We start from the raw sequence: 12,529 nt of genomic DNA, 5'->3' as shown, positions 1-12,529 counted from the left end.
CCTTTAAGATCAACAAAGTCAACAAATCCATAGCTAGATTAACAAAGAAAAAAAGAAAATGCAAATAAAATCAGAAATGAGTAGGGGGACATTACCACTGACGTAGCAGAAGTAAAAGAGATCGTAAGGATACTATTAGCAATCATATGCCAACAAACTTGACAATGTTGATGAAGTGGACAAATTTCTAAACATACATGAACAACCCACACTGATCCTAGAAGCAATAGAAAACCTCAACAAATAAACCACATGTAAAAAAATTAAAACTGTCATCAAAAACTTCTCTGAAATGAAAAGTCCATGATCAGATGGCTTCACAGTTGAATTCTACCAATTATTTTAAGATGATCTAACACAGATGTTGCTCAGACTTCAAAAAATTGAGTAAGAAAGGCTACCAAACTCTTTCAAAGGAGCCCAACACCACTTGATACCAAAGTAAATGGAGAAATTAGGAAAAATAAAATTATAGACTGATATTTATTCCTATATTGCTCATGAAATTCTTCTTTTTAAAGATAATTTTGGCTCTTCCAGCATCCATGCCCATCCAGATAAGTCTGATAATTTGCTTTTCCAATTCTGCAAAGAAGGCTATTGTAAATTTTATCTGGATTGTGTTTAATCTATAGATCGGTTTGGATAAATTGACATCTTGATATTTAGTTTTCCAAACTATGGACATGGAATATCCTTCCATTTACTTAGGTCTTCTTTATTTTTCTTTAACAATATACTGTAGTTCTCTGAGTAGAGGCCCTTTATGTCCTTGGTTAAGTTTATTCCTAAATATTTTATTATTTTATTAACTATTATATGTTGAATTTTCCCTGACATCCTTCTCAGTTAGCTCATTAGCAGTGAATAGAATTGCTATTGTTTTTTGCATATTAATCTTTTATCATGCCACTTTGCTTAAACAGTCCATTAGTTCTAGAGATTCTTTTGTGGATTTTTTTTGGATTTTCTATGTATAGGATCATACCATTTACAAAATCTGAAGTTTTCTTTCTTTCCTATTTGAATGTCTTTTATATCTGGTTCTTGCTTAATTGTTATAGCTAGGTACAATATTGAGTAACAGTGATGATAGTGGACATCCTTGTCTTTTTCTCAATCTCGATAGTAAAGCTTTCGGTTTTTCACCATTGCGACCTTGATCAAATCATTTAACCAATCTGTCATTCGTTTCTGTATCTTTCTAAACAGTGGCGAAACAATTGAAATAGTTTTTAGGAGAAAATAAATGTGCCTGGACCCAATTTTTTAGAGTAATTTGTTTAGCTGTCTTTTGTCTGTTATTTTACTTTTGAAGTTGAAATAAATTAAAAAAATCAATGGCGGAAGGGTGACGTCATCAACACCGCGACAAAAGACATTCCATGAAAAAAAAATCACCCAAATATAAGTGAATATAAGGGGAGATTCCAGAACTGTGGAGGATGGTAGAGACTGGATGTTGAGTTGAGGAAAAGAATATCAGGTAGGAAGCTTCCCTCCAGGACCTGCCAGTTCCTCTTCCCTGCGCCCTCATCCCGGCTCCTGCAAAGCTCGGGAGTTCTCCAGGGCTGGAGGCGGCCTGGCTCCCTCTCACTGGGGAAACAGATTTTAGCGTAACGCACAGCAGTGAGTTAGAAACCCACACCTATCCAGGCAGAGAGACCCGAGTTGACAGAAACCAAGGGTGGAAAACAGCCTGCTGAGGAATGCTGAAAACAAAGGGGTTTGGGCCAGTGGGGAGTGAAACCGCAGCTGAAAGAGGGTGTCTGAGTGGTGCACTCGCTTAACGCAGTTACTGTCAGTGGAACCCCCTAAATGCAGAAAGGACTTTTCTGGAGGGACCCATCTTTCTGGAATGATCCCACCTGATTCCCAGAGGCAGGATAACCTAGAAGAGAAGAAACTTGAGGCAGAAAAACCTTACAGGAAAAAAGTCCCAGAAATGAAAAGTGTAAGGAAAATGGGGCACTGAGTGAAGAAGAGAATTTAAACAAATCATAGGAACTGGGAAGAAAATTCTGCACAAAAGCAAATGGAGCAGACCAAGATTCCTGGAAAAGGAAGAGAGGACAGAAGCTGGCAAATTATGGCAGGTTCTCATGTCTCAGGTTCTGGGAAAAGCAGCACTTACAAGAGATAGGAACTTCATTAAGCTTCTGTTTGCTGTCAGAATTTACGGTATTAAGCCCATTTTCTGTTTCTACCTGAGGTCTTGGAGTAATACTTGCAGGGTGTTTCCATGTTGGGCTCAAAGGAGGTCATGATGTTTTTGGTTTTTCCTTGATCATCATTCTTAGGTCATTCTAGACAAAAGGAAATCATTTTCTGGGGCACAAGTGGCTGGGAACACGCATTCCAAACTCTTGAGGGAAATAAGTACACCAGGGAGGCTATAATGAGTACTTATGGGTAATAAAAATACTCAAATGTCCACCTCATAGTGTGGTCCTAAGCCCAGGCCCCCATGATTTGAAGCAACTGATATCAAAGTGATCAAATAAAGGTCCTGAGGAAGGACTTACCTGTTTGAACCATGTGGCTTGTTTAATTATTTCCTTCAATTGTGTCTCAAATTCCCCAGAAGTGTTTACCTAAGTACAACTGGTGGTGTTGGCAGTGGCAAATATGCCTCCTTGTTCAGGTAATAAGTAATCAATTTTGGCAATGCTCTTGTCTAAAACAACTGCTAATAAATTTAATGATTTCTTATGCAGCTGTTACTCTAGCAGTAGATTCAGTAATTTCTTCTGTTGTAATTGACAGATATTTAATCCTGTTTTCATTTGTTTTATCCCCAAGCCATGGTATCAACAATCTTCCAGATGAGGCAAACCCAGACTCATTAACTCCCTGGGTAAATCCTGTTTTGCCTGAGACTGTAGGTTGAGAGGAAAAGTCCAGTGAGAAGTTCTAGATTGATTATAAATCCCTAAGGGCCTATGAGGAGACCAAGAGCACATTGCCCAGACATTTACCAGCTATTAAGGCAATTTAATGCTCAGAAAAATATCTTAGAAAATTTCCACCAAAAAATATTACCTGGCTGAACAATGTAACTACAGGGAAGGTGATATTGTTTATAGATCCATTACTAGGAATACTATTATTTGTCCTTATGATCCAAGGCTCTGCATACAAATGAAGAACTGACCAAAATTTGTGTTGTGACTCTCTTGCAGATCCAGTATCAAATGTGAAAGTGGACATGCATTCTTAAGGTAACTTGTAGTTCATGGAATCATGTGTACTATTATAGTAAGTTTTCCAAGCTCTATCATGATATCTGTATAATTCTCTAGACTAGTGTGTTTATAATGTGGTTGATACTGAGTAAAAGTAGGTTCTTTCCTCCCAATGCACTTTAAAAACACTGGGGTTCCAAGAGAAAAAGCGCTTTTTTTGCTAGTCTAGCAAAGAGGTCATTGGCTCAAGGGCCCAAAAATCTGCCTCCCTGATTTTGAGGAGTTTAGGGATTTTATGGATTCAGACATGAAGAGAGTGGTATGGTTATCATCACAGTACTAAATATACACAAGCATGAGCCTCGTGTTGAAATTACCATAGACAAATGTAAAGTCAGCCTAGAATAGCCACCATAATAATAACTGTATACAAGGTTGAGTCTAGTGTTGAAATAACCATTAAAAACGGTTAAGATCAGGCTAGAATAGCCATCAAAATAGTAATTATACACAGGAGTGAACTAGTATTCAAATAACCATAAATAAATATAAAGCTAGTTTAGAATAACCACCACAATAGTAACTATACACAGGATAAGCCTACTTTTGATATAACCACAAACAAAGGTAAGGTCAGACTAGAATAACCATATACACAAGAATGAGCATAGTTTGAAATTACAATAAAGAAGGGAGAGCACAATATAGCCAGTTTCTTTAAATTCAGGTATTAGCTTTTGGCTGTTCTATAATATATTAAAAAATAAAGAAAAAAAAGCATCTTCATAACAATCCAGTAATCATAAACTTTTCTTAATTCTTAATTCTACGTTAAAATGTTACAGGTCCAAGAAAGTTTAAAGCAGAATAAAGAGGACCTTGACTCTAGAATTCATATTTATGTGAAACAAATGGTAAAATTTGATCAAAAGTAATTGAAGTTTTTGGGATAAGAAAGAAATTTATTATGGGTAGAACAATGGGATCCCCTGCAAGGTTCATTGATCAGGGTTTATGGTGACAGATCCAACAGTCATGAAGTTACCTTCCTTTGAAATGTCCTGAGATAAGGACAGACAATGGCATTGGTTTTCCAAGCCAGTGCAGGAACAAAGCATAGGGAAATATGAAGATTTTATACACTTTAAGTATTTATAAGGTACAGTGTGAGGATTTGTTTATGTGATGACTTGTAACCTTGGGAATAAGTGACATTGCCTACTTCACTTTTTGGCTACTTTGATTTTTAAATCTCTGGAGTTAGAACACATCTAGGAGTCTGATGGAACTATTTTTAGTTGAGTAATATAGACCTATGGATCAGTAACCTATAATTAACTCGCAGTGTCAGAAATTAGGAGTACTTGGCAAGGTTAATTTTAATGAGGATCTAGGGCTGTCTTTTGCCTGTGTCATTTCCAGTATATCCGTTATCCTGATGCCAGAGTATGATGAATGGGGTATGTCATGTGGGACAGAGGTGTCCTTTAGCTGTTGAAGATAATAATTGGCATAATACATTAAGGATTTGCAAATTCAGTCCTGTCATAGTGTGACAAGAAGTGATCAGTTCTCAGTTTTATTCCCAGAGACAGGTCTACTAGTAACAATTTCATATTGGAAGAGTTTGGATTTCCCAAAGGGAATGCTATGAATAAACATGAAGGCCAAAGGTAAAATTTTTGGGGCTAGGGAAAGCCAGGTTCTTCAGTTAATTTGGTCAGTTTTTAATTTAAATTTATAATTGCAGCTCTTTTAGTAGTGGCTACTGTCTTTTTAGGTGAGCTTTTACCTAAATGATGGCAATCACAGATGGGAATAAAATGAAAGAACAGAAATCATTTTTGCCACAAGTTTCAACTGGCATACCAGAAAGAGTGAAGAGCCCTCTGTTTCCTGAGCATGCTGAAATAATGAATTGTAATAAAAGTGTATCTGTTTTCACTATAAATGTTAATTTGTTTGAGATAGAAAGCAGGCATTGGTAGAACATAGAGTTCATCCCCTTTGGCAGAAGAAAATTATGAAAAACTACCTAATTCAATCAGTATGTGGTAACCACATAGACTTTCTGGAATGTGCCATGGAGATTTCTAGTACAAGACGTATTAACAAATAGAATGACATCTGAATTGATCATAAGAGCATGTATGGAGTTGTTCATTTTGAAGTTACCAGTTTGCAGTCATAGGGATAACCCTTATCCCATAAAGGTAACAGAGTAGCAAGGTTAAGAATATTGCATCTTTTTAAGTGAGGGGTAAAAGTGAAGTAGAAGAATCTCGTAAGAAGTCATTTTTATGGGTGAAAATGTTATGTATGCAGAGTAAAGTTTGATGAGGCTTTAAGTAATTTGGCAGGTTCTAATATAGCTTTTTGTTTTTTGAAAATGAAATTTTTTATTGTCTTTTTTTAAAAAGACACATAGATCAAACACACTGTTACATAAAAAAATAGAAGAGGTTCCCATGTACCCCACTCCCCCCCCCCACACACATAAACAACTTCTTTCATTAGTTTGGCACATTCATTGTATTTGATGAATACATTTTGGAGCACTGCTACACTGCATGGATTGTAGTTTACATTGCAATTTACACTCTCCCCCAATCCATTCAGTGGGTTATGGCACAATATATAATATCCTGCAGCAGTCTCTGCAGTATCATTCAGGACAAGTCCAAGAACTGAAAATGCCCACCTATCACACCTCTTCATCCCTCTTCTGTCCTCAGAAACTACTGTGACCATTTTCTCCACATCAATGCTACAATTTCTTCCCCTGCTAGTCACAGTAGTTCTGTAGTATAATACCAGTAAGTCCACTCTAATCCATATTTTATTCCTCCATCCTGTGGACCCTGGGATGGTGATGACTACTTCACCTCTAAATCGAGCTTAGATCCCACATGGCTGATGATTGTGATTCTCCTGCTTGCAGTTGTAGACTCTCTTGGTTCCCTGGTGTGGTGGTTAACCATCCTCACATGACTGTTAGATAACCTGGGTAAGTCCAAAGAATCAGAGAGTAGGTGTTGGAACACTGCTGAGGTTCAAGGCCCAGCTGGGACATGGACAGGCCAGAGATTCAAGTCTCTTGAGCATGCATCAACCCCAGAGCCAACTGCAGGATCAGTAAAAGTGACAGAAGAGGCATGCAAAGAGAGTTGAACTCCATCACACTCAGGAGCACAAATTCCAAAGTAGAGCCCACTGGCAAGGGATTGAACTCCAGAGCCATCTGCTATGACTGTAGGACCTGGGTGTCTCCACAACCCTCAGGAGTACCACTACTTGGGGTTTTATCTACTTTGACTGTCTCTCATATCCTGCTGAGATGTGCATAAGCGTAACCCCTCTGATGACCTCCTGACCCACTTTGAAGTCTCCTAGCTATATAAACTGATTTGTCTTTACCTTTTCCCCCTTTTATTTAAGGTCTTTTTCTCATTGCATCACCAGTTGGTGATTGGTAGTAATCCCTCAGCACCAGGGAGGCTCATCCCCAGGAGTCATTTCCCATGCTGGGGGGTAGGTAATGCATTTATGTGCTGAGTTTCACTTAAAGAGTGGCCACATTTGAGTAACATGGAGGCTCTCAGGAGGTAACTGTTAGGTATCCTGCAGCTCTAGGCCTAGTTGAAATTTAAAACAAACAGACACCTAAGCATAGTCATCAGTATCAAGGGCCCATCATTGGACTATCCTTCTTCACTGGTCTTTGCCCTTGCTCTTGGAGGATTATTGCTGTTCCATTGGGAAATGCGATAGATCGCACCCCCAATGGGAACTCAGCACTCCCTCAGTTGTCATGTGTAACTCTACCTACTATGACAATATACAACCAATGTATGAACATACTTACATACCCTATTATGCCCTGGAGAAAACCTTCCCACCCATGCATCCCCCTTCAGTGACACCCCACACCAGTACTCCTTCCCTGCTGTAATTGAACCCCTCTGTGATCTAAATGTTTTTAAAAAATGAAGCCTAATATATTGCCAAATTCAGCCTTGTCAAAAATCATTTTACCATAGATGTGAGGGTCTTTTTCTGAACCACCAGTTCAGTTCCATTGTACTATATAGTAACTTGCTATTTTTATTTTTACCACTGTAGCTAGGTAAAATGATTAAAAGTCCAGAAGTGAGAGTCCTCCAACTTTCTTCTTCATTTATGATGTTTCTTGCTATTCAGGGTCCCTAGCCTTTCAAAAAAATTTGTTAATTGTGTTTTCCATTTGTTTAAAAAATGGTTGTGAAATTTTTATTGGGATTGTGTTGAATCTGTATATCTATTTGATTAGAATGACATCTTACAATATTTAGTCTTCCAATCCATTTATTTATGCCTTTAAATTTTCTTTTTCATCTTGACCAAGAGTCCTTTATTCTAGAGGCTTCTTTTAAAAAAAAATTTATATTTAATTGCTTTTTTAAAAAGATACATAGATCACAAAAAAATATTACATTAAAAAAATAAGAGGTTACTATATACCCCACACCCCACCCCACTCCTCCCACATCGACAGTCTCTTTTATCATTGTGGCACATTCATTGCATTTGGTGAATACATTTTGGAGCACTGCTGCACCTCTTTTAGCAATGCATTGTAGTTTTCTGAATACAAGTACTATATGCCCTTGGATAAGTTTATTCCCAAATATTTGATTCTGTTAGTTACTTTTGCAAACGGAATATTTTTCCCTGACTTCCTTCTCATACTACACATAGAAACACTACCAATTTTTGTGTATTGACCTTGTATCCTGCCACTCTGCTGAAATTGTTTAACTCTAGCAGCTTTGCTGTAGATTTTTTAGGACTTTCCAGGTATTGGATCATACCATATGTGAATATTGAAAGTTTTGCCTCTTCCTTTCTGATCTGGATGTCTTTTTTTTTTTTTTTTCCTTACATGATTGCTCTAGCTAGAAACTGTAGCACTATATTGAACAACAGTGGTTACAAAGGCTGTCCTTGTCTTGTTCTCCATCTCTTAAGGAAAGATTTCAATTTTTCACCATTGAGTACCATGTTAGCTGTGGGTTTTTCATATATGACCTTTGTCATGTTGAGAAAGTTTCTGTCAAATCCTATATTTTGTAGTATTTTTATCAAGAAAGACTGCTGTATTTTGTCAAATGCATTTTCTGCATTAATTGGTAGGATCATGTGATTTTTCTTCTTTGATTTATTAATGTGGTCTCTTAACTGATTGATAGTCTTGTGTTGAACCATCCTTGCATGCTTGGTAGAAAACCCCCTCGTTCATGATGAATAATTCTATTAATGTGATGTTGGATTTGATTAGCAAGTATTTTGTTGAGGATTTTTGCATACATGTTCTTTAGGGAAATAGTTCACTAATTTCCTTTTTTATTTGTAATCTCTTTATCTGCCTTTGGGATTAGGATGATTTTGGCTTCATAGAATGAGTTTGGTATTGTTCCTTCTTGTTCAGTTTTTTCCAAAGAGCTTGAATAAGACTGGTATAAAATTTTTGAATGCTTGATCAGACTCAACAGTGTAACTATCTGGTCCTGGGCTTTTCTTTTTCGGAGTTGTCTTTACTTGTGATTGGTTTGTTGAGATATTTTATTTCATTTTGGGTCAGTGCACATTGTTTGTATGTTCTGAGGAATTTTTCATTTCATCTGTATTTTCTAGATTGTTGGTGTACAGTTGTTCATAGCATCCTCTTATGATTGCTTTTATTTCTGTGGGGTCAGTAGCAATATCCTTATTTTAATAATATGACTCTTCTCTTTTTTATTTGTCAGTCTCTCTCAGGTTTTTTTTTCTTAAGGCACCAACTTTTGGTTTTTTAAATTCTACTTTTTTGTTTTTAGTATCATTTATTTTTGCTCTGATATTTGTAACTTCATTCCTTCTGCTTGCTTTGGGATTCGTTTACTGTTCTTTTTCTAGTTCCTCCAGCTGTGTAATTAGATCATTGATTTTAGTTCTTTCTTCTTTTTAAATGTAAATATTGAGGACTATATATTTCCCTCTCAGCATGCCTTCACTGCATCCCATAGGTTCTGATACGTTGTGTTCTCATTTTCATTCATCTAAAATATTTATTGATTTCTCTTGAAATTTCTTCTTTGACCCACTGATTAAGAGTGTGTTGTTTAATCTCCATGTATTTATGAATTTTCCCTTTTTTCAGGCTCTTGTTGATTTCCAGCTTTATTCCATTATGATCAGAGAGAGTGCATTGTGTAATTTCAATCTTGCTGAATTTATTGAGATCTGCTTTGTGATCCAAAATATGGTCTATCTTGGATAAAGATCCATGAGTACTTGAGAAGAGTGTATATTCTGCTCTTTTGGGGTGTGGTATATATATATATATCTTTCAGATTTATTCTATGTAATATATTATTCAGGTCTCCATTTCTTCATTGATCCTCTTCCCAGATATTCTATTCAATGCTGAGAGTGGTGTATTGAAGTCTCAAACTATTGTTGTAGAGACAGCTGTTTCTCTCTTTAATTTTGACAATGTTTGACTCAAGTAATTTGGGGCATACTGGTTAGGTGCATATACATTTCTGACTGTTATTTCTTCCTAGAGATATGCCACTTTTATTAATATATAAATTCTTTCCTTGTCTCTAATAACAGATTTGCTTTTTAAAAGAGATTTATTTTTTTAAAGATTCATGGATCATACAAAATGTTACATTAAAAATATAAGAGGATCCAATACACTCCCAATCCCCTCTTCCACTCCTCCCTTATCACCAAAATCTTTCATCAATGTGGCACATTCATGGCAGTTGATGAATACATTTTAGAGCACTGCTACGCTGCATGGATTATAGTTTACACTGTAGTTTACACTCTCTCCCAGTTCATTCAGTGGGTTATGGCAGGACATATAATGTCCTGCATCTGTCCCTGCAATATCCTCAGGAGAACTCCAAGTCATAAAAATGCCCCCATATCACACCTCTTCTTCCCTCTCCCTGCCTTCAGCAACTCCCATAGCCACTGTCTCCACATCGTTGATACAGTTTCTTACATTGATAAAATCACAATAATTCTATCCATATTTTATTCTGTATTTAATCCATATTTTATTCCTCCATCCTAAGGACCCAGGGATGGCGATGTCCACTCTGCCTCTGACTCAAGAATTGGGCTTAGATCCCACATGGCTGATGGATGGAATTCTCCTCCTTGGAGTTGTAAACTCTCTTGGGTCCCTGGTATGGTGGTTGACCATCATCACCTCCTTGTTAGCTGACCTGGGTCAATCCAGTGAACCAGACAGTAGGTGTGGTAACTCTGCTGAGGCTTAGGACACAGCTTGAATCCGGAGATTCAAGTCTCTTGGGCACAGACCAACCCCTGCACCAACCATATGTTCAATAAAAGTAACAGAAGAGGCATGTGTAGAGAGGTCACATCTGAGTCCAACTCCATCATACTCAGGAGCACAGATTCCAAAGTAGGGCAGATTGGCAAGGCACTGGACTCCAGAGCCGTCTGTCATGACCATAGGACCTGGTTGTCTCTGTAGCCCTTAGGAACACCACTAATTGGGGTTGTATCTTCTTTGACTGTCTCTGAGATCCTGCTGAGACGTGCATAAGTGTGACTCCTCTGATGACCTCACAACTCACTTTGAAGACTCTTAGCCATATAAACTCATTTGTCGTTACCGTTTCCCCTTTTTATTCAAGGGCTTTTTCCAGTTTCATCGCCAGCTGGTTCTTGGTAGCAATCCCTCTACTCCAGGGAGGCTCATCCCCAGGAGTCATGTCTCATGCTGGGGGGAAGCTAATGCATTTATATGCTGAGTTTGACTTAGAGAGTGGCCAGATTTGAGCAACATGGAGGCTCTCAGGCGGTAACTCTAAGGCACCCTGCAGCTCTGGGCCTAGTTGAAATTTAAAGCACACAGTCACCTAAGCATAGTCATCAGTATCAAGGGCCCATCATTGGGCCATCTACTTCACTGGTCTTTGCCCTTGCTCTTGGGGGATTGTTGCTGCTCTATGGGGACTGTGATAGAGTATCCCCGAATGGGAACTCAGTACTCCCTCAGTTGTCATGTGAAACTCTACCCTCTATGTCAAACCCAACAAAAATCTTAACATATTTATATACTCTATATGCAAGCCCTGGGAAATCCCTCCCACCCATGCACCAACCGTCAATGACACCCCCCATCAGTGCTTGTCCCCTGCCATTGTTGAACCCCTCTGTAGTCTAATAGTATTTCAAAAATGAAGTCTAATATATTGCCAAATTCATTTAATATGAAAATGAAATAGTAATGATAGGTTTAAAGATTAGAAATAGAGTACATAATAATTTGGAAAGACTAAAATCAAGTGAAAAATGAATTGGGGTATTAAAAAAATGAAAAATATTATAAAAACTTATTTTGATATTTTGCCTTTCATCACTGTAGTAGGTGTTGCCCTGTATGTACAGTGGCAAGGCAAATTCTTCCATTTCTTCCTCAGTGTCTACATCTTTTTTTAAAAATTATGCCTTCAAAACAGTTTTAGACCACAGAAAAGTCATATGTAGAATATAGGGCACTCACATATACCCAGCATCAAACCCTTTTCCCCCTTCCCAAGAAATGATCTTTTTACATGTGGGTGTTACATTTGCTGCAGCTGATGTACACATATTGAAACATACCTACTAACCGTCATTCTATTATGATTTACATTATAGTTTACATTTTAGACTATACACTTTTATAAATTTTTGGTAAAATTTAACGTGGCCTGTATCCATCATTGTAGGATCATACAATACAATTCCATTGCCCCCAAGTTAACCCCATTTCCAACTATTCTATTCTTCTCTCCCTTTCCCCTCGAGACCCACATTAACAACCAAGCTTTAGTACTTAAAGGACCAGATTCATAGATACTTAAAACACTGGTGAGGGCTTGACACACTAGACTGTCCTCCCTAATTAGGAGCACCAAGGCTCTTGAGAGACACCCTTCCCTGTGTTTGAGAACTCAGAGCACTCACACACTCCCTAGAATGTCTGCCCCATGTGTACCCTGTGGCAGATGCCCCCAACAAAATCCTTAAACCAGTAACCCTTCCTTATTATATTTTCTAAAGAGTTTTCTCAAAATTATAATTTCAGCCACATACCTGACAATCTCCTGTGTTCACCTGCTCACTCCAAAACTCCCCCTAATTTCTTGGGCCATCTGACCCATCCTCCTCACCCTAGTGCCCCTCAAGTCTGCAAAGCCCCAACCAGTAGTACACCTATGTCCCCATCTTATCTCTTCCTTGCACAACTCCTTACCTCCAATTTATCATACATTTTGCCCATGTAGGCATCA

At 37.8% G+C, this 12,529-nt stretch overlaps 1 protein-coding gene across 4 annotated transcripts in view; it reads left to right on the top strand.

Annotated features, from left to right (window-relative positions):
* LOC101423176 (zinc finger protein 709-like) overlaps nt 1-12,529 on the top strand; it is a 144,341-nt gene that overhangs the window by 77,938 nt on the left and 53,874 nt on the right. For all 4 annotated transcript variants that reach the window (XM_071207797.1, XM_004463542.5, XM_058275463.1 and 1 more), the window contains one exon: nt 3,183-3,221. The gene's annotated coding sequence lies outside the window, so the exon portion shown is untranslated. The remainder of the gene's footprint in view (nt 1-3,182; nt 3,222-12,529) is intronic.

This window comes from Dasypus novemcinctus, chromosome 14, assembly GCF_030445035.2.
Source record: "Dasypus novemcinctus isolate mDasNov1 chromosome 14, mDasNov1.1.hap2, whole genome shotgun sequence".
NCBI lineage: Eukaryota > Metazoa > Chordata > Mammalia > Cingulata > Dasypodidae > Dasypus > Dasypus novemcinctus.
Note: the sequence above shows the minus strand (reverse complement) of the source record. Positions and strands in the feature narration are given on the sequence as shown.